Here is a 24,626-nt window from a genome sequence, read left to right on the forward strand (position 1 = left end):
TTTTTTGCCTCTCTACTTTGCCCTCAGACTTAATTAATGCAGCCTGATTGGCTGAAGCCTCATTCCCTCCTGTTTTCCCCTCCCACACCTCTGTTCCTCTCTGGCCAATATTTCTCATGCTGAGACAATGCACTATCTATAGTGGAGGGCGGGCAATGCATACACAATCAGGCAGAGGAGAGTAAGGGAGGAAATGACATCAGGATTGGCTTCAAAATAGCCATAGTTAAAATGGGAAATGCTAAGGATTTTTTTTTTCTGTAGAAAAATCACTAAAATCAAAACATGGACAGTGCAATGCATATGTAATTATAGCAAGTATTTATCTACAGTACTTTTACATGTTTGTTTTTTCTGAGATAGTACTGCTGACAGTTCTTCATTAAAATTTCTTTCTGGCTGTGGGATTTAGAAAGAAAATAAACACCTTTGGTCTAAAATGTCAACTATGTGTTTTATCAACTCAACTAGAAACCCTTTGTTAAAAGGACTTCCGATGTAAAGTTACAAATCTATTTTTTTTTTTTACTTGCGCATGCCTGCACAGGCGCAGAACACTCGACCTGCCGCTGGGGTCGCAATCATCACGGGCTTCCAGTTTATAACACGAAGGATCGGGGCAAACTATTTTTGTGAGGGGCTGGAAGAAGCCTCAGGTGAGTAGAAAATACATTAGTAACTTCACATCGGAAGTCCTTTAAAGGACATACACAGGGCAAATTTTCCACCCAACTGTTGTCCAAACTTGGTCTGTTAGCCATGTGACAAATGACTAGATGAGCGACTGATAACAGACGGTTTGCCCGATCCAACATCTAGTTAGACTTGCATGACTGTTGGACTTATATTGTGCAGTGAGTTGGCCACGTGTGTAGAAGTCATTGGGGCGACTTGTTTTGTATGCAACCATATCGTGCAGTCCATCATTCGCTTGCGTGTGCAGAAAATACAAGTTGTATTATCACTTGGTTGTGAGGTACATCGTGCAGAAATGTAGCTAGGGCTTTATCTGATGTTAGGGTTTATAAACTGGCAATTGTCATGGACTGCCTTGTTGTGCTTTTCCAGTTGAGTATACTTTGCTGGATTAAATCTCAATATAGGTGCCTCTCAGATGTATTTAAAAATATTACAATATCTGTCTGGAAAGAAACACCTGCATAAGCGATTTAAATTGTGCTCTACAAAGCATGTCTGAAAAGACTGCACTGATGTTTGGTATTTGAATAGTGTGTTTTTGTTTTGTTTTTCTTGGTTGATAGTTTATACTCCTTTGACTTAAGGTTGGTAATTATACCTTGTCCATGTCTCAGCAAGCTTTTTATCATGTTGTTGAACCTGTTCAGGGTTTATTTGATCCACTATACAGCTCTTGGCTATTTCATTGTTATGTGAGCCATCAGTGGAATGCCAACAAAATCAAAATTGCATAATTAGGGGACTATAATACCATTTCCCAAACTAGTAATATATCTGGTAACGTGTGGAAATTAATACTGTTATACTGCCTAGATTTTGGAGGACACAAACTAAAAGAAAGAAAGCTTTGCCAATAAGGCACCCACAGCATTATGAATATTAATGCAGTACTACCTAGCTACTCCTCGACTATTGTTTAACATTTTTGATAATTGTGTTACTGCATCAGTCAGGCTACCACTATCCGTGTTCTCCCCAGGCTCTTTTAGCCGGGTGCTCCACCCGGCTAGTTTTGGTGAGCACCCGTCTGTCATCGGCTCAATTCCACCTCTGCTGTAAGCAGAAATGTGCAGAGAAGCACTGGCCCTGCATTCTTTCATCTCACCCCACCCTCCTACTTTTTAATGCCATCCGGCTACTTTTTCATGCCACCCGGCTGGAAAAAAATTCTGAGGAGAACACTGCACTATATTTAGAAACACAAACCTACGAAAAACTCATGCAATTTTTCTGCAACTGTTTTCATTTGCAATTCTGGGAGCCTGTGTAGTTGTTGTACCAGCATGCAACATGAGCCTGCCTGGGCAGGATGCCCTGCTGGGGAGAGGCTTCAGCTTGCAATTAGCTAAATGAAATATACTTAGAGTACCTAAAGTATAAAGGGCAGAGGGGGGAGGGGTTGGGGCTAAATACTTGCCTGATCTGACATACTTCAAGCAGGTTGTTATTGCTCTGCCTTTTTTGAAATTGCACCACCTGTGATAGTTTTTTTTTTTCTTCAAGTTTCGGTTTGACAGAAATGCAGGGCTGTGGAGTCGGTACAAAAATCCTCCGACTCCTCAGTTTAGGATTCCAGCGACTCCGACTCCTCTAATTTGCATATTACAATCATGTAACATAAAATTCATCTCTTAACTGCCAACGCTTAGGAATTTTAAAAGACGACTGAAGTGAGAAGGATATGTAGACATACATATGCCATATTTATTCCCTTTAGTCATAGACTAAGGCTGCTTTCACAGTGGGACAGGCGCACGTTAGAGCAGCCTGTAACGCACCCCTATTGCACAGCAATGAAAAATCAATGGGCTGTTCAGTGCCCACGTTGCGTTACACAGTAACGCTTCACGTCAAGACAACGTACTGCATACAGTACTTTATACGCGGCTGAGCCGCGTTAGACTGTTTGCACATGCTCAGTACGGGTGTTTTTTTTATTTATTTTTTATTTTAGGGGCGGAGAGGAGGTGGGGAGAGGCCGCTACGTAGCCAGGCACATGGCTACTTGGCATTCACTGCACTTGCAGTGTTCTCTTTGGTGCGGCCGCTGATTGGTTGGCGGGACCACGTGATGTGGAGAGCTCCGCTCATGTGGTCTCCGCAGCGGCTCCGACAGAGCAGGCGCACCAAGAGCTGCTTGTAACGCGGCTCTTGGTAGCGTCCTGCTCCAACACCACCAGGCGTTGCGTTAGGGGCACGTTATGTGCCCTATAACGTCCCCTAAACACAACGCCCTGGTGTGTAAGTAGCCTAAAACTAGTCCTTGGTAAGAGAGTACTTGTAAAAGGTACAGACCGGAACAAAGAACATCTATCAGGCCCTAGGCAATGTAACTGTGGGTACATGTAAGAATGATGTGCAGGTACTCTGCAGGAGAATGAGACTATTCTTCCTCTATTACACATTCTTCATGCACAATCTGAACCAGGTTTACGGGCGATAGACAACACCTCTGTGTTCAATGTGCACAACATTCTCAGTGGATTCTCTGCAGCTCTGTGGGGAGTGCATATGTGGAGTATTGCACTACTGTGTAACAACGTAAACCTGAGACAGATGAAATTAAAGTTTTATACATACCTGGGGCATCCTCTAGCCCCCTTCAGGCTAATCAGTCCCTCGCTGTCCTCCTCCACCTGGATTTTCTGCTATGAGTTCAGGTACTTGAACCAGTCTTGCTTAGTTTGTATGTACACACTCCGCCGCCGGGAGCGTACTACACCTGCGCAGCACTATTGCGCAGGTGCAGAATGTTCCTGGCTGTAGGAGCGGCACGTGGCCGGACAGCGCTGACTCGCTGAATTACTGGGACTCCTAGCAGAAGATCCAGGTGGTGGAGGATGACAGCGAGGGACTGATTAGCCTGAAGGGGGATGGAAGAAGCCCCAGGTATGTATAACACTTTTCTTTTCATCTGTCTCAGGTACCCTTTAATTCGTAGTCACCAAACCAAATTTTAACAACCTATCAAATTATTTGATTTCATGAGCAAAGAGAGTGCATACATTTGCATAAACCAGCATCAGAATTATTTCCATCTCATTGACCATCTCTATTAGTGACACGGCTACACATCAGGCTTTATTCTTACAGCATAGATGTTTAGTATATACTGTATAAGAGATTCCAGTGTACACATCATATATACTGTACAGTCAGTCAGATGTGTATATCTGACTTTAAAAATACGGAGACTGCTTTATTGAAGCAGCACAAGTAACTAATTTTGATTGGTTTATTTCGTTTTTGTGGACTAAGCACAGCTATTACTGTATATATAAATTATGATAACTATTATCTGAGAAATAAAACCTATTATCATATTTTCTATTTTAATTACAGTTTAAATTCATTAGGAGTCGGTGCATTTTTTCCCGACTCCAGGCACCCAAAATTACTCCAACTCCACGACTCCGACTCCACAGCCCTGCAGAAATGTTACTGGATTTGCTGCATGCTTGTTTCAGGTTTTTGATTCAGGCATTCTTGATGCATGCAAGATCAGAATGCCAGGCAACAGTTTTTGTTTACATGGAAATAAATCGGGCAGCCACCATGCCCCTCTCACTAAGGCTCCCTGCACACTGCATGCGATTCAGATTCCGCTTTTTAATCGGTTTTTACATCCAATACCGATTTTTAACCTTTACTGCATGCTGCATTTTTTTATCCATTTTTCTGTTGAATGTATTCAGGGAAAATCAGATTTGAAAATCTGAATCGGAATCCCAAAACGGATTTGCAGTGTGCAGGGAGCATTAAGTTGTTCTTTAAAAAGTGCTGATTGCTTGGTTGACCTGCAGATTATTTGCCTTTCATGAACTCCACTGAGCATTACCAGTATTCAGATCTGGTCCTCTGATTAAAATTTGACCACGTCGGCTGTCTGCTTGTGTTATTCCAGCTAATTATGTCAGCAGGACAGCCAAGCAAATTGCTTGGTTTGTAGGGAAATAAAAATGGCAACCACCATAACATTCTCACTACAAGGCTGGTCGAACTAAGGGCTTGTTCACATCTTGGACGGTTCTATGCGCTGCAGCGCAACGCTGACACTTACGCAATGCACAGTGTTTATAAAAAAAGTATTTAAATCAATTGACCCCGTTCAGACCATTGGACTGTTTGCCAGTGCTGCTGAAACCTAGGGGTTGCCGCCATTTTTGAGTGTTGCTGATCATCAGCGCATGTAATTAAAGTCAATGGCCAAGCTTTTTTTAAACGCACAAAATCACACAGAAGCGTGCAAAAATGCATGGTAATGTGTATTTTTCTATGCATAATTGTCCCCCATCCCTCCCATTATATAAGGGGAAAAAAGCGTACAAAATGCGCATAAGTGGGTTGAAACGTGTTTGTGCTTTTTAAAGCACATTAATGTGCGTTCCAAATGCACTTGATGTGACGAGGTCTAAGAACTACATCTTTTTCCCAGGCTAACTTACTAATCTTTTTTTATAGGCAAAAGGAAGATGATTAGGTAGTTACAGTTGTGTTCAAAATTATTCAACCCCCACTGAAATTAAGGGTTTTGGCCAGTTTGACATTGATTTTGATCATTTCAGTCATCTTGTTTACAATTAAATCAGAGAGGCACTTGTAAGTCAGACAAACATAGCATAACATTTACAATGAAATAACCACAAATGTCTTTTCTGTGCTCACATCATTTTCAGTTTTATTCAACCCCCAAGTGACATTCATTCTTAGTACTTAGTACAACATCCGTTTCCAGTTATAACCGCTTTTAAACGTGAAGCATAGCTTGACACAAGTGTCTTGCAGCAATCTACGGGTATCTTAGCCCATTCTTCATGGTCCCACCAAGGTTCTCAATCGGATTTAAGTCTGACTGCGATGGCCACTCCAAAATGTTCCAGCCTGAAATCTGCAACCATGCTCTAGTGGACTTGGAGGTATGCTTGGGATCATTGTCCTGTTGAAAGGTCCAACGTCTCCCAAGCCTCAGGTTTGTGACGGACTGCATCACATTTTCCTCCAATATCTCCTGGTACTGAAGAGAATTCATGGTACCTTGCACAAGCTGAAGCTTCCCTGTACCTGCAGAAACAAAACCGCCCCAAAGCATGATTGACACCGCCCCCCCCCCCCCCCTCCCGCCATGCTTCACAGTAGGCAAGGTGTTCTTTTCTTTATAGGCCTTGTTCTTCCTCCTCCAAACATAGCGTCGATCCATGGGCCCAAACAGTTCTAATTTTGTTTCATCAGTCCACAGAACACTATCCCAAAACTTTTGTGGTAGTGTTCTGTGCACTGATGAAACAAAATTAGAACTGTTTGGGCCAATGGTTCAGCATCCCGTAGATTGCTGTCCAATTCAACCACAGTTTCATTACCTTCACAAATCCTGTGAAACGGTTGGGGTGAACCTAGTCAAAATGCGATGTAAGCTTTAGGACATTATTCAGCACTGCTGAGTACTGGGTCTTTATTGAATTCATGGGATTTGTGTCTCAGAAGGTTGATAAGCTAGTGCTAGTTTTGATTTAAGAACTTGATGTTGGAATAAAGAGGTGAGCTGAGACAAGCTGCCTGGCTGACTTTCCGGTGACTTTTAGTACTTTATGATTATTCTCTGCTGTAGGAGTAAAGGTAAATATTTGATTCTTTGAAAATCTCACGTATAGAGCTGAGACATCTATTGTTGGCTATAAGAGCTTGTGCTAGACAAATATACTGCTTATAATGTATTGATCCTGCAGATCCCTTTGGGATTTTACATTTTGTCAATTTATAGAAATATGAAAATGGTCCTCCTCAGGGTATGAAACCACTGACTCCAGATACCCCTTCCCCCATACAACATTCTCTGGTGTCTAATGCCCCCCTGCCTCCCCTATACAGTGCACCTAGTGTTTAGTGTTGCCTCCTCCCTCCCCCATACAGAGCACCTTGTGTCTAGTAACCAGTCTCCCTCCCTAGTCCGCCCACCATGTCTTAACCCTCTTGCATTTTGTTTGTTGCTTGTGCTGGACTTGGAGCCTAAGCTATAAACACGACCACTAATACAATGCGACGGAAGTGCTGTTGTTTTTTTGTATTTATATTGTGTGGACATCTGTGCTTTAGAGTACATAATCATGTCACGCATTGTCCCTCAGAGAAGCTCACAATCTAATTATTTCCATAGTGTTATGTACCTATCTTAAAGGGAACCAGAGATGAACGTTTCACACAAAATAAACATATCAGTCGATAGCTTGTAAAGAATAAATGCTCTACCTGATAATTTCGCTGCTCTGGTGTGCCTTTTTTAGTGTTTTTATCCATTATTGCTCTAGGAAAAATCAAATATGGCCGCCAGCTCATATCCCTTTTGCTTCCGGGTTATGAGTTGTTCTGGATGTGTTGTCTAAGCTATACGAGACTAGGCTGCTATCTAGGCTATGGGAGGCTGCTGCAGCCTTTCATCTGTGTGCTTTCATTTTTGGTATGATGTGCAGCTGCCTGTAGGAAGTGTCTCTCATAGGAATGAAACTGCAGTCATCATCATCTATGCAGACAGAGTGCACACAGATCATATTGCAGCCACACTTGTCTGTTTCAGAGATTCTCCCTCAGCAGGAGCAGCCCCTCCCATGTCATCAGAGCTCAGTATGCAAAGCAGGAAATCTGAGCCAGGAGGAGGCAGGCTTGGGCTTGAAAAGACTCCACAGAAGAGTGACTCAGCTATAATGATTCCAGGTCAGACCTAGACTGAGGCAGTCGGGGATTCTTATCACAGCTGATAATAGACTAATTAAGCAGATAAGAATGAAACTAAAAGCAGGATAGGTGTTTACTGTCATGTTCCCACTGATGTAATAAAATACACGAGGGTGCTTCGTCTCTGGTTCTCTTTAAGGGGGCATTAGGGAAGCGGACCAGTTAACTGCTCTGTTTTTGGGTTGCGGTAGGAAACTGGAGCGCCTGGAGGAGATCTGGGTAAACTCTGGAGAACATAGAATCCCCATTGCGGCCCCTGCTCAAGAAACCCTCCCTCGACCCCTCACTACCCTCCAACTCCCGCCCTGTTTCCCTCCTTCCTCTTTGCCTCAAAACTTCTTGAGTGCTTGGTTCACTAACGCCTGACCCAGTACCTCAAGCCAACTCCCTGCTAGACCTGATGCAATCTGAATTTCGGCCTGCCCATTAAACGAAACCGCTCTCACCAAAGTGGTTACCTTAGCTAAAGCTGAAGGCATATACTCCATTCTCCTCCTTAAAGAGAACCTGTACTGAGTAAAAATATTTAAAATAAACACATGAGGTAACTTCAAATGAACATTACATAGTTACCTTGCCATCAGTTCCTTTCAGAAGCTCACCATTTTCTTCTGACAATAATCCCTTCCAGTTCTGACAATATTTTGTCAGATCTGAAATATATCAGTTGCTCTCAATAAAATATCAGTTGCTGTCAGTTATAGCTGAGAGGAAAACTGATGTACCAGATAAATGTCCATGTTTCCCTATGGCTCAAGTGGGCGATGTTACAGTTTAACTGTGTGCTGACCAGAAAGCTGTTATGGGTAATGGCCATTTTCAAAATGGAGGACGGAAAATTCCCTTGATCCCAGTGAACAAATAGGATGCGGGACAGGAGAAAGACACTGAGGAGTAGACTACACCGGAGGTAAGTATGACTTGTGTATGCTTATTTTGACTTATAATTTTCAGTTTAGGTTTTCTTTAACCTTTCAGTAGCTTTTTACACAGTGGACCATCCCTTACTCCTCCAGTCTCTCCCCCCCCCCCCCCCCCCAGTCCATGGGAATTCATGACCTCACCCTGCCCTGACTCTTATCCTACCTCTCCAACTGTTCCTTCATGACCTCCTTCAGTGAGTCTTCATCCACCCCCAACCACCTCTCGGTGGGAGTCCCCCAATGCTCTGTACTTGGCCCCTACTGTTCTCCCTATACACATCCTCCATTGGCAAGGTTATCTACTCCATGGGCTTTAACTATTATATGTATGCAGATGACACCCAGATCTACCTCCAGACCCATGACCTATCCACCACTACCATGGACAAGGTCTCCTCCTCCTATCAGCTATCTCCTTCTGGATGTCTGCTAGGTTCCTGAAACTAAACCTGGACAAAACGGAATTTATGATCTTCCCACCCCAGCCATACCTGACCCTCCCAGAGTTGCATGTCACTGTTAACCACACTACCATTCGCCCTACCTCTCAAGCCCGCTGTCTGGGTGTCACCTTGGACTCCGCACTCTCCTTCCACCCCCCCCCCCCACATCCAAAACATCACAAAGTCCTGCAACTTCCACCTCTGTAACATCTGCAAGATTCGCCCTTTCCTGAACTTTGTCACCACCAAACTCCTCATCCATGCCCTCATAATATCCTGCCTTGACTACTGCAATGCCTTTCTGTCTGGTCTCCCTATGACCCGAATTGCCCCGCTGCAGTCCATTATGAATGCGGCAGTTAAAATTATCCACTCTTCCCATCGCTCCACCACAGCAGCTCTCCCCTGTGAATCCCTCCACTGGCTTCCTATCCAGTCGAGAATCAGATTAAAGATGCTGTGTCTAGTCTACAAATCTGTCCACAAAACCCTGCCCAACCTACATTTACAATCTTACTCAAGTACACCCCTAAGCTAGCTGCTCACTCCGCTCCTCCAATGAACTTCGCCTGACTGCCCCTCGTGTCACCCAATCCCATGCACGCCTCCAGATCGTCTCAAGAGCGGCTCAAACACTATGGAACACTCTACCCTCCCCCCCCCCCTTCCCCATTAAGGTTTACCCTTCAGCATCTTCAAGAAGGCCCTCAAAACTCACCTTTTCACACTGGATGCCATTCCTTCTATACACTGTGTGAAGCATGCAATCACTAAACAATATATAGGGAAGTGCACTGTTCAGATGCATAATCAAATGTATATACAATGCTTGATAATCTGCTTGTTTCCAAGATACCGTAAGTTGATTTCCTTCAAATGTATATCAGATTTATTCATCTATTCCTGTGGAAGAACCACACCCTGCTTAGCTTGCAGCTTTGGAACAGACAGATCACAAGATAATGACTGCGCCCGTGATGTGGAGCCTACTCATCACGAGATATTGCCTAATCTAGTTAGGCCCAAGCTCTAGAAGAATCTACTAACCAATGGACAATCTCAATTATTATGAAATTACCTTAAATGGAACATCTATACTTGATGCTAACCCATTGACTAAACCCCTTTGATAAGTTGCATTACGTGTAAATATCTTGCATCATAAATCCTATAAAAAGAGCGACTTCCCAAAACGGGAAATAGACCCTTACAGTATCTCAATGACTGCGTGTGTCTCTCCTTTTTATGCATATAAGGTTTTCATTTTAGGAACCTAAGGCTTACATCTTGAAGAGATATTTCTCATATTTAACACTACCGTAAGTGGCCCATATGCAATTGACTTTATCCTTCAGTTTCCTCCTGGGAGATAATTTTTCATCTTCTCTTTAAAATTACTTTTTTTTTTTTTTTAGCATTTTGCAATTGAGAAAAGTACCAAAAAGTAGATGGAAAAATACCCACATTTTCTATTTTTACTTGCTGGTGTGAAAATTCAGGAGAAACCGTTCATTGCACATGGGGCAATGTCTCTTGATGATCGACCGCACTAGTGCTATGCAGATAGACGCATGTACTGTTCAGCAGAGGAGGGACTACAGGTGGTGAACAAACAGCATCCTGTGGCACAGGCAACAAGACTGCCATGGGGCTGCTGTATGCAAGCTAGGATCTTGGCCAAGATGAGCCAGAGCAATCATATCAGTGGAGTTTTTTTCTACCATGACCTAAACATGTTGACACTTTTCGTTTATCAAGAGCTCAGACTGGTAGGCAGCTGAAGCAGTACTGCAGTCTCAGCTCTGACACTACAGGTAGGTGGCTGGGGAAGAGAGGGCCCGCACATCCACCACACTGGAAAACTGCTGTTCTTACTGCGCTAGCTCTGGGCGCAATTGTTATTCCATATATACTTGCATATAAGCTGACCCGTGTATTAGCCAAGGTACCCACTTCCCCTCGAACCAGGAAAAAAGTGGTTGACTCACGTATAACACCCCCCCGGCACATATAAATAATCAATGTGCCCCCATGCGCCAGCCCCCCTATAGCCAAATGTGCACCCAAGTGTTAGGCAGCCCCCCTCTTCATAGCCATTGTTCAGCCAGGTGTTATGCAGCTTCCCTCCCTGTAGCCAGATGTGCACCCAGGTGTTAGGCAGCAACCTCCCCATAGTCAGATCTAAGCCCAGTAGACAACTTTCAATTCCCACATCCTGTCACATACACCTACTGTTGGTACCTGGAGTGAGGCTGCCAGGGAGAGGTTATCAGCTGTGGTTGCTGTTGTAAGTAGAGAAAAAGGGGAGTTGTGCTGGGGTTATGCAAATCACCGATGACACATGTGGTGCAGGGAGTCTAGTGTGGTTTGCAAGAAATCTGGCATCCTGGATGGAGGGAGAGTGCCTGCGACAGAATGCAGTGCAGAGCGGATTGTACGGTATCGTCTGGGCATCCGGGCTGGTAGTGACGTGTTCGGATGGTGTAACAGTCTGCTGAACTGCCAGAGTAATGATGGGGGATTCCCACTTGTGTCCAGTGCTCGCTGTCTAAAGATGCCACTGGATGGAATCATCAATGCGAGACACAGCGAGTACTGGACGCAACAGGGAATCCTCGATCATTGTACTGGCAATTCTGCAAGCTTTGTTACATCTTTTGAACACGTCAATATCTCACAACCCGCTCTGCACCACATCCTGTCACACGGACTGTCCTGTCGTCACTCCAGACACGTCAGTCAGCACCAGATGCCCCGACAATACCAGACAAACCCACTCTGCACCACATTCTGCTGCAGGCACTTTCCTGCCATCCAGGTCGCCAGGATTCATGCCAATCACACTGGACACTGCCACTGCTGCATGCACAATGTTGTGGAACAGGTCAATATTTATTATTCACAATGTTGCGGGGATGGGGTGGACTCTGGTATAAGCCAAGGGGGGAACTTTTCAGTACATTTTTATTGTGCTGAAAGGTTTGGCTCATATGCAAGTATATATGGTAGATAATTTAATCCCACGTGAATTTCAATTTTTTGGTCTTGTGAAATATGCAATAAAAAGGGAAATCATGAAGTTGACACACACACTTTACATTACTTTTTGCTTTGATGTAGCATACAAAAGTTTAATGCTTAGCAGAAAAGCCTTCTGTTTAAATAGAATAAATGTTTGGCTTGTTTTCTATGTATCAAGCTTTATAATTATTTAAAGAAACACAGGACTGCTGGACCTCAGGCGCCAAACATAAAGACACAGTGCAATTTTAATCTCCAAGAATGTGCAGAATGTAAATTTCTTTGCTCTGTATTTTACTGTGAATTCAAAGCAGGATTTCAGTGCATATGTGACGCACTATGGCTTTTAATGCTTAACAAAAGATTAAATTGCTGCTAAAGCATTACAGCAATTCACTACCTATTTGAGTTTGTGAACTTCAGTCAAAATGGAAGGTCAACACAGAAGTGTTAAGTCAGCTAGTAGAAAGATGGGATTGTGGTGTTTGCTCTTTTGGCCTCGCAATCCAATACCAAGGTGAACCGATTTCTCCCCACAATCCCTTGCATGTGCAATCCACTTCTTTCAATACTTCCATGGGTAGTTTGGAAGATATAAATGGAAAGGGTGTCACTGGCTCTTTGGGAGTCTTCACACTTGTTTCGGCTGAGAATAACTGTACATCACCCCCAGTCGGCTCACAGCAGCACATAGTGTCTATGAACAGTTTTATGCTGCAGGAAGAAAGTTTAGATGGAAATGAGGCTGTTCATTAACATGGGCTGTCACATCTGACATTCTGCATGTGGAAAACCCAGGCTAACCTCAGGGAAAAAACCACGTACCTATTGGAGAGAAGCCACTGGATCCTGTGGTGCCTTCCCATGTCCTCCATGTTGCCACCTCTCGCTGGGAAGATCCACTCCTCTTCATGCATGAGCAGTGCTGCATCTGAGTGTAAGCTCCAGCTTACTGCGCATCCGCATCTTTACTGGCACAGTACAGCTGTGCTCATTCCTGAAGAGGTGTGCAGCCCCGATCTTCAATCAGGCAAGTCCTTGTCGGATTTCTTCGGGGATGCGTGAGCAGCAACAGAGAACAGGGTGGGAAACTAGAGGCTTTCCTCTTGGGTAAGTGTGTGCTTTTTAACCCGAGGTTCACCTTGAGTACACTTTTATTTATCTTTATTTTTTTTTTGGGGAACCCTGCCTTACTGCTGCAGTCGGGCCCAAGAGTTGTCAAAATTTACTGCTGCAAATACCTACAACTCCACTGTGGCCTCTAGCAGGAATACAGTGGGTTGCAAAAGTATTCTGCCCCCTTGAAGTTTTCCACATTTTGTCACATTACTGACACAAACTTGCATCAATTTTATTGGAATTCCATGTGAAAGACCAATACAAAATGGTGTACATGTGAGAAGTGGATCGAAAATCCTACATCATTCCAAACATTTTTTCAGATAAATAACTGCAAAGTGGGGTGTGCGTAATTATTCGGCCCCCTGAATCAATACTTTGTAGAACCACCTTTTGCTGCAATTACAGCTGCCAGTCTTTTAGGGTATGTCTCTACCAACTTTGCACATCTAGAGACTGAAATCCTTGCCCATTCTTCTTTGGCAAACAGCTTCAGCTCAGTCAGATTAGATGGACAGCGTTTGTGAACAGCAGTTTTCAGATCTTGCCACAGATTCTCAATTGGATTTAGATCTGGACTTTGACTGGGCCATTCTAACGCATGTTTTGTTTAAAACCATTCCATTGTTGCCCTGGCTTTATGTTTAGGGTCATTGTCCTGCTGGAAGGTGAACCTCTGCCCCAGTCTCGTCTTTTGCAGTCTCCAAGAGGTTTTCTTCCAAGTTAGCCCTGTATTTGGCTCCATCCATCTTCCCATCAACTCTGACCAGCTTCCCTGTCCCTGCTGAAGAGATGCACCCCCCCCGAGCATGATACTGCCACCACCATATTTGACAGTGGGGATGGTGTGTTCAGAGTGATGTGCAGTGTTAGTTTTCCGCCACACATAGCGGTTTGCATTTTGGCCAAAAAGTTCCATTTTGGTCTCATCTGACCAGAGCTCCTTCTTCCACATGGTTGCTGTGTCCCCCACATGGCTTGTGGCAAACTGCAAACGGCACTTCTTATGCTTTCTGTTAACAATGCCTTTCTTCTTGCCATTCTTCCATAAAGGCCAACTTTGTACAGTGCATGACTAATAGTTGTCCTATGGACAAAGTCTCCCACCTGAGCTGTAGATTTCTACAGCTTGTCCAGAGTCACCATGGGCCTCTTGACTGCATTTCTGATCAGCGCTCTCCTTGTTCGGCCTGTGAGTTTAGGTGGATGGCCTTGTCTTGGTAGGTTTACAGTTGTGCCATACTCCTTCCATTTCTGAATGATCGCTTGAACAGTGCTCCTTGGGATGTTCAAGGCTTTGGAAATCTTTTTGTAGCCTAAGCCTGCTTTAAATTTCTTAATATCTTGATCCCTGACCTGTCTTGTGTGTTCTTCAGACTTCCCGGTGGTGTTGCTCCCAATATTCTCTTAGACAACCTCTGAGGCCCTTTAAGCCGCATCTACACGCGTAGATAGGGCTCCGATCCTCCTTATCAATCGAGCCGCTGATGCGGCTCGATTGATAAGATCCGACAGGACCGATCTTGCTTCCGCCGATTCCCTGCTCGCTCCCCGCGAGGGGACAATGGCAGGGAATCGAGCGGAAGATAAGCAGAGCCGGCGGGGAATAGAATCCGGCGGGGACGCGGTGGGCACGCGCGGGGAGACGGCGGGGACGCGGAAGAGGCTATCCGGCGGCTAATCGAGCCGCCGCATCTACGTGTGTAGATGCGGCTTTACAGAGCAGCTGTATTTGTACTGACATTAGATTACACACAGGTGCACTCTATTTAGTCATTAGCACTCATCAGGCAATGTCTATAGGCAACTGACTGCACTCAGATCAAAGGGGGCTGAATAATTATGCACACACCACTTTGCAGTTATTTATTTGTAAAAAATGTTTGGAATCATGTATGATTTTCGTTCCACTTCTCTTGTGTACACCACTTTGTGTTGGTCTTTCGTGTGGAATTCCAATAAAATTGACTCATGTTTGTGGCAGTAATATGACAAAATGTGGAAAACTTCAAGGGAGCCGAATACTTTTGCAACCCACTGTAGATCTCTTGTCTAAAGTCCCACACACTAGAATGCTCCTGAATGAGGCAGCTGATGCTTTCTCTGCTAAGAATCTAGTCTATACAGCTTTTCCTGATGCTACACCACAGATCTGAAGTACCATATAGTCTCGGCTGAACGCATTGTTCTTCTTCTTACCCCTCCTCCCTCTGCAAGCTGCACCATTGTGCACTGCAGTCATCCCTGCTACTCACTCAGCAACAAAACACATCACAACTCTGCGTATTTGCCCAAGGGATCCAGCCCTGATTGCTGGGGATTACAATGCTTTTTATGTCCACAAAGCCAACTTCTCTTATCATTCACCTATTTTTGGCAGTGACCCACATGTCAAGCACACCTCCCTGCTATAGTTTAGGCTCATGCATTTAACCTAACTTTTTTTAAAGAATTACTCATTAAGTATCTTTTACAAAAGTATCATGTAAAATGCCTGTTGCACCATTTCATAAATCCTTACCTAGTCAGAAACCTTCCATCCTTTCACATGCATGCAGTCAGAGAGGTATTGTTTAGTCAACTGGATAGCGTACTAGTAAAGGCCCATACACACGTCGGATTTCCGCGAACGACTGGTTGTTTGAACGTTCCGTCGTTCGCCCGCTAAATCGGGCGTGTGTACATACTGTCGTTCGCATGATAAGGGGGCGGATCGCTCAAAAGCACCCTTATCAAGCGAACGACAGTCTGTACACACGCCCGATTTAGCGGGCGAACGACGGGACGTTCAAACGACCCGTCCGTGGAAATCCGACGTGTGTATGGGCCTTTAGGCTGTTGCATTTTATGTGGATTTGAGCCTTTGACCAGGGTTCGAATACCGGCTCAAGCCAATAAGTAACAGTAAGGAGTTGTTGGGCAAGGCTCCCTAATGACCGGGCACTAAGTGGCTGCAGCCCTGAAGCGCTTTGAGTCTGCCAGGAGAAAAGCACAATATACATTTTCTGTGTTGAGTCAGCTGAAAATGTCTGTAATTCTAGATTGCATGCAGCCAGTCCTGTGCACTTGTGATGGTTTGGGCCAGGTTCCAAGTTGAATTCACGTTTTAATTATTTGCACCTCATTGGCGATCTATAGTTCGTAGACTAGGCTCGAGACTGGACTGGAGAGTGAAAGTAGCTGGAGGGTTAAGGACACAAGCCCGTGAACAGGAACAGCAGGTATTTTCTGAAGTGAAAATAAACTTATGATTTGTATATATAGTACAGATAAGAAATAGAACATTAGTAGATATGGGTCTCATCTACTTTCAAGTACAGGAAGAGTTAAACTCCAGTAGTTATCTATGCAAAATATCTTCTCTGAGCTCTCCAACTGATTTAGTCAGAGAGCAGTGTTCTTTTCTGAAGCACTTATCTCAACCTCTCTCACAGTTTCTTGTTTAAAGAGACACTGAAGCGAAAAAAAATATATGATATAATGAATTGGTTGTGTACTATGAATAATTACTAGAAGATTAGCAGCAAAGAAAATATTCTCATACTTTTATTTTCAGGTATATAGTGTTTTTTCTAACATTGCATCATTCTATAATATGTGCAGATTACACAACACTCAGCATTCAAAATGAGTCTTTCAGAGCAGTCTGTGAAGTAATGACCTCTCCTCTAGCAGAGGAAAAGTAAACAGTTCACTTACAGTTGAGATAATAAAAGTCAGATAACAGCCCTCTCCAGGACTAACTTAGTGGGAGAGCTTAATGGCTTGTTTGCATAGAGATAACTGGAGTTTCTCAACTCTTCCTGTACTGGAAACAATTAGACTGATGTATCTGATCTTAATGTTTTATTTCTTAGCTGTACTACACATACAAATCATAATATTTTTTTTCCGCCTCAGTGTCTCTTTAAAGAGGAACTGTAACGGCAAAACGTCCCCTGGGGGGTACTCACCTCGGGTGGGGGAAGCCTCAGGATCCTAATGAGGCTTCCCACGCCGTCCTCCGTCCCTCGGGGGTCTCGCGGCAGCCCTCCGTACAGCCGTCGACAGGCCCGACTGTAATTTCAATATTTACCTTTGCTGGCTCCAGCGGGGGCGCTGTGGCTGCTTTCGGCTCGGAAATAGACGGAAATACCCGATCTCAGTCGGGTCCGCTCTACTGCGCAGGCGCAAGTCTCCGGCGCCTGCGCAGTAGAGCGGACCCGACGGAGATCTGGTATTTCCATCTATTTCCGAGCCGAAAGCAGCCACAGCTTACCCGCTGGAGCCAGCAAAGGTAAATTTCTCTAATTGCCATCCGGGACAATCCGAGAGATCCGGTCCCGCCCAGGATCTGGGGAAACATAACCCCAAGAAGATTAAAAGCCCCCGCCCTCCCTCAAACCTCAGTTCATCTGTGTTTCCGTGACGGAAACACCCAGGAAGGCAAGCTCCGTGTGCATTATTTTTTATTTTTTATCTACTCACCGCAGGGTGAGTTCAGACGGGAGGTGAGGCAGCTTGGGCGGAACAGAGGGGACGCCGGCTGCAGACCTCCACACGCGGCGGGTAACGGCTTCCGTGTGGTGTATGGCCGTTACACCGCTCGTCCCTTCTCAGAGGCCGGCTCTGCAAGGCGCATCCGCGCTCTGATCGGCCCCCGGAAGTGAGGATAGTACGGGGGCCGGAAGTGGGCGGGCCGTGAGACCCAGGAAGCATTCAAGCAGACTCCTGGCGTCTCCATTACACCTGCAATCTTCCGCAGCGTGGAAGGATGTCTCAGCAGAGGGGAGAGCAGCCGCAGCAGCAGCCACAGCGGGAGTCAGATTCTGCGGGTCCTGCTCTTAAACCCTCATCGCAGGTGCAGCCATCGGGTACAAGTGGGGTAAGCCTCCAGTGGAGGATGAGGCTTACTTTTCATACCATGTGTTTTATGAATGATGGCATTCTCAGGTCTTTTTGTCTTTGCTTATTTCTTTTTAGACAAAGACTGATCTAAAATCTTCTGCTCAGACCAAGACTTATAAAAGATGTGGCTTATGTAGCAGTAAGATTGCATTAGATGCCCCTAGGAACTTATGTCAGGGATGTACTGATGCCATTGTAGCTTCTCATTCCACGGATATACTTAAGGGTGTTATGGAAGCTGTTAATAAAAATATGCAGGAAACATTGGACAAATTTAAAGAATCATTCGTCCCCCCTGCTAGTCAGCCCCTTCCAGGGTCCTCTTCAGATTTATTTTCCCAACCTTCCGCCTTGGATATTTTGGGGGGCGAGGAGGAGGATGTTGAGGCAGAGGAGGAGGAGGAGGGGGTTTCTATTTCTCAGGAGGAAAGAGAACAGTTTCAGTCAGAGGATTCTGATAAGGAGGAGACTATTAAGACTCCAAGGTTCTTGTTCACTCCCGATGAATCTTCTGAGCTGCTTAAGGCTGTCTACACTACGGAACAGATTAAGGAATCTGTTCCAGATTTAACCCCTCAGGATCAAGTCTATTCGGGTTTGGGACAGACTAAAGGCAGAGTTTTTCCCATACATAAAACTCTCCAGGAAATTATTATCTCCCAATGGCAGAATCCTGAGAGGCCTCTATTTATTCCCAAAACTGCAAAGAGAAAATACCCTTTTGAACAAACAGATATTGATAAATGGACAAAGTGTCCAAAATTGGATGCCTCCTTGTCCAAATATTCCAAGGACTCCGACCTGTCTTTTGAAGACGCAGGAGTTCTTAAGGACGTGATGGACAAAAAGGTTGATTCCCTTCTTAAAAAAGCCTGGGAGTCAGCAGCGTTTGGTTTCATCCCAGGTATTTCAGCCACCTGTATTGCCAGGAACCTTAGAATTTGGATGGATAATCTCATCGATCAAATTTCTAAGGGTGTTCCACTTAAGGATTATGCAGCTTCGTTGCCGGTTGTCCTTAGGGCAGTCGCGTTTTTAGCGGATGCGGTTACTGAACTCATTCGGGTTTCAGCGCGTACTACAGCGCTTGTTAACTCGGCCAGAAGGGCTATATGGCTGAAAGCCTGGGAAGGGGACCAGACATCAAAGAATAGACTTTGTTCTATTCCTTTTGAGGGAAACCTTTTGTTCGGATCAGGGTTAGATGAGGTTTTGTCTCGCTCAGCAGAAAAAGGCAAACAGTTCCCAAATAAGAGGAAGACGTTTAGGGGGAAGAGACCTTTGGTTCCGAGCAAACGGTGGAGCAATCAAAAAATAAGAATGTGCAGAGAAAATGGTCCTTTCCGAAGGGGAGAGGCAGAGGGGGATTCACTCTTGGTAAGACTGAACCCCCCAAAAGCAATAAATGACTTTTTACCGGTGGGGGGAAGACTGATTTATTTTCGGTTAGAATGGGAGAAATTGAATCCCGATCCTTTTGTGTTACGTATTATAAAGCAGGGCTATCGTCTTCAGTTTTCCAGTCTTCCCCCTCAAAGGAGGTTTTTGAACCCGATTCCAAGAGACCCAGAAAAGGCCAGGGGTTTGGAAGTGGAGATTCAAAAACTTTTAGAAAAAAGAGTAATTTTGATAGTTCCCCAGGAAGAAGAATTCCAGGGATACTACTCCCACGTGTTTCTGGTGAAGAAAACCAGCGGGGAGTTCAGGTTTATCCTGAATCTGAAATCTCTCAATCCGTTTCTGGTGTACAAAAAGTTTCGGATGGAGAGCATATACTCTGTGAGAGCTCTCTTACAGGGCAAGGAATTTTTCGTCTCAATAGACCTCCAAGACGCTTATCTGCACATTCCTGTTTTTCATCCACATCAAAGATTTTTGAGGTTCGCAATAAAGGACCACTCCCACATACGGCACTTTCAGTTCCAGACTATGCCCTTTGGAATAGCATCAGCACCTCGAATTTTTACGAAGGTACTAGCGGAAGTCATGAAAGAAATGAGGCTCCAGGGGATATCAATTGTTCCATATCTGGACGACCTACTTATTTTTGCAGAGACAAAGGACTTAGTCATATCCCACAGGGACATTGCAATCAGATTGTTAACAGAGGTGGGATGGATAGTGAATTACGAAAAATCATCCCTGACTCCTGTTCAGGAGATTACTTTTCTGGGGTACAAAATAAATTCCATAGACAGGAAGATTTACTTACCTTCAGGGAAGATCGCAAAGATTCAAGCAGAGGTAAGCAATTTGCTTACAAGAGAGATGTGCCGTCTTCGTCTGATCATGCGAGTGCTAGGTCTATTTTCATCAGCAATTCCGGCGGTCACTTGGGCTCAAGCTCATGGCAGGGAGCTTCAGGCATTACTACTAGCCAATTGGGACAAATCCCAACAGACTCTAGATCTCCCAATTTTCATCCCAGAGACAGTAAAGGTCAGTCTATCTTGGTGGCTGAAGAATCAAAATCTAAATCAGGGGAGGTTTTGGAGGCAGTACGATCCGATAAAAATCTTTACGGATGCAAGTTCATGGGGCTGGGGGGCGACTTCCATGGGTCATCATGTCCAGGGAAGTTGGCCCTGCTCGATAAGAAAAAGGTCATCCAATTTCAGGGAACTTCTGGCAGTTCAAAGGGCCCTTCTATCTTTTCACTCTCAGATAGAAGGGAATCACGTCTTGGTTTTTTCGGACAATGTCACGACCGTGGCTTACCTATCAAAGCAAGGAGGCACGAGATCCAGGGATCTAATGCTTCTGTCGTCGGAAATTTTTTGCTGGATAGAACCTCGGATTCTGTCCTTGTCTGCGGTTCACATAAGGGGTGTCCTCAATGTGGAAGCAGACTTCTTGAGCCGTCAGCAGGTCAGTCAAGCGGAATGGGAACTTCATCCAGAAGCTTTCCAGTTAGTAACAGACAAATTCGGAATTCCGGAGATAGATCTTTTCGCTTCCCCCGAGAACGCGAAGGTAAAACGGTTTTTCTCCCTTCACAAAAGCCAGGGTTCTATGGGATTGGATGCCCTAAATCTCCCTTGGGGGTTCAGGTTGAGTTATGCTTTTCCCCCGATTGCCCTCCTTCCACAGGTTCTGGTGAAGTTTCAGGGGGAGGTGGGGAAACTAATCCTCATAGCTCCCCAATGGCCAAAGCGACCATGGTACGCAACTATACTAAAGATGGCGGTGGAACCTCCTTTTCCACTACCCGTTCGTCCGGATTTACTGATCCAGGGTCCCCTGGTTCATCCCAGGCCTCAGTTATTCAGACTGGCCGCCTGGATCCTGAGAGGGTGATTCTGAGAGACAAAGGTCTTTCTGAGAAGGTTATTGACACGCTTTTAAGGTGTAGAAAGCCAGTAACTCAGAAGATCTATCGCAAAGTATGGAAAGTATACTCATCATGGTGTCGGGTTCGTTCTAAAGAGCAGCACTTGACCAGTTCTGTCTTAGATTTTCTTCAAGACGGATTTGATATGAAGTTAGCTCCTAGTACTCTTAAGGTCCAGTGTTCGGCGTTGTCGATCCTATTGGACAGACATTTAGCACAGGAGGAATTGGTAAAGAATTTCTTTAAAGCACTACAAAGATCGACTCCAGTTAAACAAAAGATATTTCCAGAATGGAATTTATCTTTAGTTTTGAACAGTCTCATTAAGGCTCCTTTCGAGCCTCTGGAGGATATTGACATAAAGTTTCTGACCCTTAAACTAGCTTTTCTAATTGCGATTACGTCGGCTAGACGTTTGAGCGATCTCCATGCATTATCCATTAAAGACCCTTTTTTGATCATATGTCCAGATAAGGTCAGGTTAAGATTAGATCCGGCCTACCTGCCTAAGGTAGCATCAGAATTTCACAGATCTCAGGAAATTATTCTTCCATCCTTCTGTTCAAATCCCTCGGGAGAAAAGGAGAGGGGTTTTCACTGCTTGGATGTCAGGAGGTGTCTCTTGATTTACCTTAATAGATCCAGGGAGTTCCGTAGATCTAGCAGCCTTTTAGTACTATTTTCAGGGAAGAATAGGGGTCTTCAGGCATCCAAACAGACTATAGCCAGATGGGTGAGACAAGCTATTTCCCTAGCATACGAAAGTAGTAATTGTCCAGCACCAGTCAACATTAAAGCCCATTCGACCAGGTCATTATCCACATCATGGGCAGAAAGAGCAGGGGCCACCATTCAACAGATATGCCAGGCGGCAACATGGTCGAGCACGTCAACTTTTATCAAGCACTACAGAGTGGATGTGCTGTCTCAGCAGGACCAGTCGTTTGGCAGAAAGGTGCTACAGGCGGTGGTCCCTCCCTAGGTGAGCCTTTAAGGTTCTTAAAGGACTTTCTTGTCTATCTCTCGGATTGTCCCGGATGGCAATTAGAGAAAGACTCCTATTAGACCTACCGGTAATGGAGTTTCTAATTGCCATCCGGGACAACGCTTAGTACCCTTCCCTTTCCTGACTCGCACCTTTTTCGCTATTTAGAGTTAATTCCACAGAGGGATTATAGGGGTCACTATTTGGTGTATAGATTTTTTTATCTCCTTCATCTTGGTGTTTCTAGTCATAGGTACTTTTTAGACGCACTGAGGTTTGAGGGAGGGCGGGGGCTTTTAATCTTCTTGGGGTTATGTTTCCCCAGATCCTGGGCGGGACCGGATCTCTCGGATTGTCCCGGATGGCAATTAGAAACTCCATTACCGGTAGGTCTAATAGGAGTCTATTGAAATTACAGTCGGGCCTGTTGAAGGCTGTTCAGAGGGCTGCAGCGAGACCCCTGTGGGACGGAGGACGGCGTGGGAAGCCTCATTAGGATCCGGAGGCTTCCCCCACCCGAGGTGAGTACTCCCCCAGGGGATCTTTTTGAAGTTACAGAGTCTCTTTAAAGGGAACTGAGCACATTCTCTTTCAATGGAATCTCTCCTGGCATAGAAGCTGCCATGTTCCCCCCCCTCCCCTTCTCACATTCCTTATTTACAGAAGTCAGAGATGCTATCTTGACACATTGACACAAACTCGGTCTTTGAAGAAACAGTCCTAATTACTAACCCCCTTTGTTGTCTAATAGCATTGTTTACCTCTTGGTAATTAGCCCAATAAAACAATTAGGGACCTGAAAGCTCTGCGGCCGTTGACGGCCGGGCAGCCCTGCTGAAACAGGGTAATTAATCTACTTTGAATGTAAAATACAAGGTAAAATGAAAGTTTATTTTAATAATGAAACAGATTGTCGGCATGCATTTTTCATGCGCTATAAAAATGTCCTGAATGATAAAAAAGGTGCTCGGTTCACTTTAAGATGTTACTGAAGAGCTACTGACCTTTTGACCTTCCCTACTCTCATAGTTTTAAAATAGAGTATAGTTTGTAAACTGCCAATTTTAGAGAACAATGCTATGTTATAGAAAAAAAGCTAACAGAAAATAGAAATGAGACCATTTTTTTCATTGCTACTAATGTTCTATGAATTATCCGTATTACATATATGATTCATTATATCAGAAATGGTTTTTGTTTTTGTTTTTCTGCTTCAGTGTCACTTTAAATTTGGAAAAACTTTGGCTTTACATGTTGGGAGGCGATGAAGCTATTCAGGTTTAAGCTTACACTAATTTGCTTATGCATATCATTGAGTTCTTAATACTTTCAGTAAATCCTCCCTAAGGAGAGTAAATGCTCTACTTAGTACTCCCATGAAATCTATATTCACAGATGAACAGAGAGCTAAACAGGAAAGGACACTGGAGCTCTGTGTTGGGAGACTGTAGCATGCCACTATAAATCAGCATCCCCATAATTGTAGCCACATCACTGCTTATCTTTGTGCTATGTAAAGAGGAACTGTAGTGAAAATAATGTATTAAAAATTATTTTTATAATCATTTAAATGTGGGTATCCTGATGAACTTACTGCATTCTATGTCACTACAGTGCCTCTTTAAAGTGGAGCTGTCATACTATCTCAGAAAAAAAAACGCCTAAGTAGATAAATACTTGCTCTAATTCATTAACTTGTAGTGCACCGTCTACATTTTGGTTTTAGTGATTTTTCTATAGTAAAAAAAGGGAAAATCCATCTTAGGATTTTCCATTTTGTCTGTCTATCTTGAAGCCAATCCTGACCGCATTTCCTCCCTTACCTTCTGTGTATCATTGCCCGCCCCGCCCAGTCTTCAGACACTCCCACCCAGCTCTGCAGTAGAAAGTGCATTTAGAAATATTGGCCAATTAGAGAGGAACAGAGAGGTGTGTTCAATTAAAAAGTTGCGCTTTTAAATTCCTCTCCAGTGACCGAATGTGTTACTCCCTGTAACCAAACTAAATTGCAGTGCCCTTTTAGAAAATAATTTCTTTAGTATCTGAAATTTCCGAGAACTGTATTGAAAAATGGCATAGCAAATAAAATTGCTTATTGTTTACAATATCCATTTATAAATGTAGTTCCTCTTTAATCAATGGGGTAGCTTACATGCAAATGTGGCTTCTGCATGCAGGAAAAACTTGCTCCCAGCAGCATAAAATTGCACACCCCAGGCGATTCCAATAGCCCGCAGTCATCGCTGTAGGTGATGCATGCGTTAAAATGTGTATTACAGGCAGGACACCATCTAAATCGGAGCAGTGCTAGATTTGGGTGCAGCCGGCGCCACCATAGTCTAGGAATCGCATCCATAGCGGCCCTCAGTGAGTAACGTCGGCGCCGTCAGAAGACTGAGCTGAAGTTGCTTAAACACAATAATTCAGCCTCCAGCAATCGCTGGAAGCCGATTTATTTCATTCCCCACCATTCAGGGCGGCCTGGAGGGGGA

The 24,626-nt window shown here is 44.4% G+C and overlaps 1 protein-coding gene and 1 long non-coding RNA gene across 2 annotated transcripts in view; one reads left to right on the plus strand and one right to left on the minus strand.

Annotated features, from left to right (window-relative positions):
• Window positions 1-24,626, plus strand: part of HIP1R (huntingtin interacting protein 1 related) — a 186,399-nt gene that overhangs the window by 9,391 nt on the left and 152,382 nt on the right. The gene's annotated exons all lie outside the window — the stretch shown is intronic.
• Window positions 16,117-24,626, minus strand: part of LOC137556136 (uncharacterized) — a 36,871-nt gene continuing 28,361 nt past the window's right edge. The window contains exon 4 of the long non-coding RNA XR_011028802.1: window positions 16,117-16,159. This is a non-coding gene — a long non-coding RNA (uncharacterized lncRNA). The remainder of the gene's footprint in view (window positions 16,160-24,626) is intronic.

The sequence above is a fragment of the Hyperolius riggenbachi genome, chromosome 1, assembly GCF_040937935.1.
Source record: "Hyperolius riggenbachi isolate aHypRig1 chromosome 1, aHypRig1.pri, whole genome shotgun sequence".
In the NCBI taxonomy this organism is placed as follows: domain Eukaryota; kingdom Metazoa; phylum Chordata; class Amphibia; order Anura; family Hyperoliidae; genus Hyperolius; species Hyperolius riggenbachi.